Raw genomic sequence first — 6,103 nt, 5'->3', positions numbered from 1 at the left:
GACTATTTTTTGGACGAAGGCTTGCACGATATTTCAAAGCATTGGAATAGCATAAACTTCCGAGTCTGTATCACCGCCATCTTAAATTTTATAACCTTCTCCATAACGTTTCTTGGATTATCTCTGATCCTGGGCTTGGGATTTTATAGTAAGCTTCATTGCTTCTCTAAGCTTTTTAAGAACAGCATTTTTCAGTTTTTTTTTCTTTAATTTGAATGTTTCAGTGAACAAACGTATGCATATTTTTCTTCACACATCCTTATTATTTTTGTGCAATTATTTTCATAAGAATTTCCATCAAATTTTGTGCTGCATATTTGGCACGATGTGGTGTATCCTTGTACAGTCAAACCCCCCAAATATTGAACCCACATATAATGAATTATTGTGTATACCGAACAGTTATAAAATCTTGAATATATTTTCATTATATAGAATATTTTATATGTCGAACTACCTATTTATAGAACTCTTGTGATCCCCTTCAGATTCAATACATCCGGGTTCGATTGTAGTGAATTATCAGCTTAGCAGTCCTGCAATGACAACAAATTCCAGGTTTGCATTGAGATCTGGGCACATGTTGTTACTGGCGCTGTAGTTTGATGCACACTCGTAAAATGTGAATGTCTGGCTGCAGCGGTTATGGAGCTTGGCTGCCAACCTGAGCGGTGCTGGTTCGATCCCGGCCAGGCGCTTGCATTTCAATGCAGGCGAAATGCTGAGGCCCGTGCACGTTAATAAACCCCAAGTGGTCTAAATTATCTGGAGCCGTCCAGTACGGCGTTCCTCATAGCCCGAGTCACCTTGGGACTCTGGCTGTGATATTCAGCAAAGATATTCAGGGATAATGAGCACCGATTATGACATCAGTTATTGTTTCTGAAGCAGCATGGAAAACACGAGAACTTTGCTGCATGTTTTAAAACGTATAATCCGGGAAAACGTACAATTCGAACCCACTAAAACACTGTGCACTTTCGCTTGATAATGTTATTCAAACATTTTGGCACTGGGAAATCATATGAAACGGAACATATCAACAAAGTTCTACTATATAAAGTTTGCACAAAGTGCATTGGTAGAAAAGAAAAACTTAAAACCTCAATACGTACACGCTGCATGCTGTTTACAAGCGGACATCTAAAGGCACTTGTAAATTATGACGTAAATTGGGTCCTTGAAGTTAATTCAGTGTTCATATGCAAAAGTTTATGCCATAACCAATAGCAGAACCTTTCGTGATATTAAAAAGTACTACTACTGAACAGCAAAAATAGAAAGGAAGCATAAGAAAGTAACAGAAGTAAAAAAAAAAAATTGTGTAGCTACGCACTAGTAGTGCAAAGACTAAGGAAGCGGCGGAGCTGGTGGCGTTTCTCGCCTCCTCGCCGTCGCGTTCCCTTCCCACCCCTTCGACTAATGTGAAACCCGAGGAGGTGCGAAGCACCGGTGCTTCCCATAGGGACACGCCAGTACCAACGAGAGGACAGCGTCCTCTCCTTGCTACAGACAGCATCCATCGCAGAAACACAGCTTTTCCTGAGCCAACGCGCAGTCTTATTTGCCACTTGAAGCACATCTTGCGGGCGAGCGTGCATTCTCAAGCTCTTCCTGAGCGAACGCTCCATCTTATTTGCCTTTACCGTGACAAGCGACGATAGGAGACGGCAACAGCCCGCGTGCGTAAGGTGCTTCGCACCTTTTTAAGTGCGGGAAGTTCACATATTTATACAAATAATACATTGATGATGCAAAAAAAGCTTTGTAAAAATGTAAAGAATGAGAGCTGAGGCATGAAATATTGTGCAAGATGAAGCAAGTACAAAAGGACATGAGGTTTTCCAATCACATGTTCCAGTGAAATTGTTATTAGTTAAAAATGGATCCTTCTGCAGTCATGTTCGGAAATAGTTGCACTGTAGTAAGCTGTTGCATGAATTGCACCAGACACACTGGTATCTATTAGCAATGGCGTTCTTGGCTCAATGCCAGCTTTCTTAACATTGTTGACACAATGCCAGGAATGACGCCGAACACATTTGGCGCTAGTCATGGGAAACCTTGTGAAAGTATTTCCAGATGTAATCAGCCAAGGTAATGACGTCTGCTCTTTAACGTCTGCTAGTTAACGCCCAAGCTTACCGCTCTTGGTTTTAATTACATGGGGCGGCATGGCAATGATTGTGCTGGAACAAGGGAGCATTACGCTTCCTGATGCAGTGTTTGCTGAAGGCGATAGGTGTGATGCTACACCCCTGCACATTGTTTTATAGGGGTGCAAACTCGGTGAGACCGGCCACATAATCACAATAAGTTCGTGTTTGGCTGTGTAAAATTTAACTGTTCTTATTGAATGACTGGAAATTCCCAAGCGGTCGTTATCCTAGTTCCCATGCACACATGCTCAGAATTGAATGATCCTCTGCAGCAACTGCAGCTAACCTGCAGTGAAAGTATTTGAAATAGTTATCACGGTTATTGTTCTGTCTCCCTCACGACGCCAATAAATACTTTTCGAAGGGGCCATGAACCACCCACTAAGCTCTACTAGAAAGACACATTCTGCAGATAGGAGTATGAGCTGTGAACATCTCAACCAAATTTTAAAGTTTACTTTAACCCTTTCAGGTGCAACATGTCAAGAACTTTCCACAAATGTGTCAAATTTACACACTATTTCAAGGCATTCAGTATTCTATTGCAACAAAAATAACGTCATAACATGTTGATTTGTGCGTTTTGTAGTAATTAATCTTAACTGCAGTTAAATATCTGTTTGTTCTGAATTTATTCGTGTTCCGTTTTTGCATTAATAGAATCAAATCTCAGGCTAGAAATATAGCGTGACTTCATTTTCGGTTACCTTCATTTTGAGCAAACAATTATTCTCTTGATGTGGCTTGCGGAAAGCGGCACATTGAACGACTCATTGAACGTGGTAGTGCCTTCAGCAAAGTGATCATAAGCAACAATGCATGGCAAAATGATGTAAATGAAGACACATTTATTGCGCAGGTGGTTCAATTCAGCCAAGCCTCAATGTATCGTGCTCTTTCTTAGCCACTAGTCAACAAAACAAGTTGTGTACACAAGCTTGTTAAAGCGCCTCAACAGGTTAAACATCCTCTTTTCAAATGGCAGCTATCTCCTGAAGACACTGGGCAAACTCGCACAGAGAGCAGTCACTGGCTGATTGTTGGCAGGATCATTGTGCTCCTTCTTACTGTTACTGTGTGTATTGATGCAACTAACTAAAACAGACTATAGCAGTTTAAAAAATAAGCGCTTTGAATTCTGAAAGTTACTGCACATTTCCAAGAGAAACCAACTGCCATTTGCTCATACTTGGTCATGTCAAAGGATACTAAAGTGAAACAATGAATCGGTTTCGATCGATAGATTGTACTACGAGAACTCTAAGGTCGTTATTTTCACCGTCATAGGTTTATTAACACAGAAGAAAATCAAGGTCAAAGTTTCATTTTTAAATTTCGCGCTGAAAATGCCGCACATTACATCACGGATTTCAATGCATATTTTTCATATTTTGGCGATACCGGCTCAACGAAATTTCCTAAAACCTGGTATGTCATGTCTATGGCCCTCTCAAAGGACAAAGTACTTCATTTTTACTGGTTACATAGGACCTAGTAAACGCCATTGAAATCTATGACGTCACGACGTTTGGTGCGGGAATTTGAAGATGGCATCGCCACCCACATTATCTTTTTGCGCGTTTTTCTGGCAATTGATTTGCGATGCACTAAACTGTGATAGGTGAGGTCATTCGATGATTACTTGGAAGAGTGTTGCAGGGCCCCTTTAAAGGGACACTAAAGTGAAACAACAAACTGGTTCCGATCGATAAATTTTATTCTGAAAGCTCTAATGTTGTTAATTTCACGAACACGGCTTTAATAATAGACTAGAAAATCAAGGTCAAAGTCTCAATTTCAAATTTTGCGCCAAAATCTTCTCGTGTTACGTCACGGATTTCAAGGTGTATTTTTAATGAAATTTCCTGAAACTTGGTATCTTAAGTCACTGGCCCCCTCAGAGGACAATACACGTAGGTCTTAGTAGAAGCCTTCAAATTCTATGATGTCACTGCGACTGGTGCAGGAACATCAAGGTGGCGTCGCCACCCGCTTTTTGTTTTTGCCCGTTTTCTCACTTATCAAGCGTCTTCTCACGACAAGTGTGGCGATTCGGGTATCATGAAAGAGTAATTTACTAATACGAGAAAAATCGGTTTTTCTTTAGTGTGCCTTAAGTCGGATACCATTCGAATAGCAGAGCTATTCAAATCGCATTTGAAGTTCTGAGTTGCAGAACTCCAGTATTGTGCAGTGTTGAAGAGCGATATTGCAAACGAAGTTGCCATAATGAGGCTACAGTGCAAGACAGATGTAATGAGCTCTAACAAGTTGAAGCATCCAAGGTGCAAGGCAAGAACTACGATTGCACTGCTGGGGTGTCCTTGTGCACAAGAAGTGGCGTTTTTCCCACCATAAAAGCATGTGCCATTCAGAGGGTGGCTTCAAAGTTACTTTAATGTGAATATTATTGGAGTCGGAGATAAAAAAGCAGTTAGGAATTTTAGCAAAAGTGTATATAATTTCTGGTGAGGCTTTCAAAGTTTGAAGAAATTAGAAGAATCTTAACCACGACTTTTTTTGGTTCATGCTGAAGTGTTGAAATAGGGCAACAAATATTCCCATGGTGCTTAATTTTTTTCCTCTTTAAGGTTTGAATTATTAAGCAAGTAGTCATCTTACAAAAAAGCTATCACTGTGGTCATATTTGTGTCGCGTAGAGAGATACAGCCAACAATTTTTTTCGCAGCCATAAGTAATTAAGTGAAGTAATTAGCAAGTAGTCGTAGCCATCTTACAAAAAAGTTATCACTGTGGTCATATTTGTGTCGCGTAGAAAGATACAGCCAACAATTTTGTTCGCAGCCATAAGTAATTAAGTGAAGTAATTAGCAAGTAGTCGTAGCCATCTTACAAAAAAGCTATCACTGTGGTCATATTTGTGTCGCGTAGAAAGATACAGCCAACAATTTTGTTCGCAGCCATAAGTAATTAAGTGAAGTAATTAGCAAGTAGTCGTAGCCATCTTACAAAAAAGCTATCACTGTGGTCATATTTGTGTCGCGTAGAAAGATACAGCCAACAATTTTTTTCGCAGCCATAAGTAATTAAGTGAAGTAATTAGCAAGTAGTCGTAGCCATCTTACAAAAAAGTTATCACTGTGGTCATATTTGTGCTGCGTAGAGATACAGCCAACAATTTTGTTCGCAGCCATAAGTAATTAAGTGAAGTAATTAGCAAGTAGTCGTAGCCATCTTACAAAAAAGCTATCACTGTGGTCATATTTGTGTCGCGTAGAAAGATACAGCCAACAATTTTTTTCGCAGCCATAAGTAATGAAGTGAAGTAATTAGCAAGTAGTCGTAGCCATCTTACAAAAAAGTTATCACTGTGGTCATATTTGTGTCGCGTAGAAAGATACAGCCAACAATTTTGTTCGCAGCCATAAGTAATTAAGTGAAGTAATTAGCAAGTAGTCGTAGCCATCTTACAAAAAAGCTATCACTGTGGTCATATTTGTGTCGCGTAGAAAGATACAGCCAACAATTTTTTTCGCAGCCATAAGTAATTAAGTGAAGTAATTAGCAAGTAGTCGTAGCCATCTTACAAAAAAGCTATCACTGTGGTCATATTTGTGTCGCGTAGAAAGATACAGCCAACAATTTTTTTCGCAGCCATAAGTAATGAAGTGAAGTAATTAGCAAGTAGTCGTAGCCATCTTACAAAAAAGCTATCACTGTGGTCATATTTGTGTCGCGTAGAAAGATACAGCCAACAATTTTTTTCGCAGCCATAAGTAATTAAGTGAAGTAATTAGCAAGTAGTCGTAGCCATCTTACAAAAAAGCTATCACTGTGGTCATATTTGTGTCGCGTAGAAAGATACAGCCAACAATTTTTTTCGCAGCCATAAGTAATGAAGTGAAGTAATTAGCAAGTAGTCGTAGCCATCTTACAAAAAAGTTATCACTGTGGTCATATTTGTGTCGCGTAGAAAGATACAG

The sequence above is a fragment of the Rhipicephalus sanguineus genome, chromosome 8 (assembly GCF_013339695.2).
Source record: "Rhipicephalus sanguineus isolate Rsan-2018 chromosome 8, BIME_Rsan_1.4, whole genome shotgun sequence".
Taxonomy (NCBI): domain Eukaryota; kingdom Metazoa; phylum Arthropoda; class Arachnida; order Ixodida; family Ixodidae; genus Rhipicephalus; species Rhipicephalus sanguineus.
The sequence above is the reverse complement of the archived record's forward strand: the minus strand, read 5'-3'. Positions refer to the sequence as shown.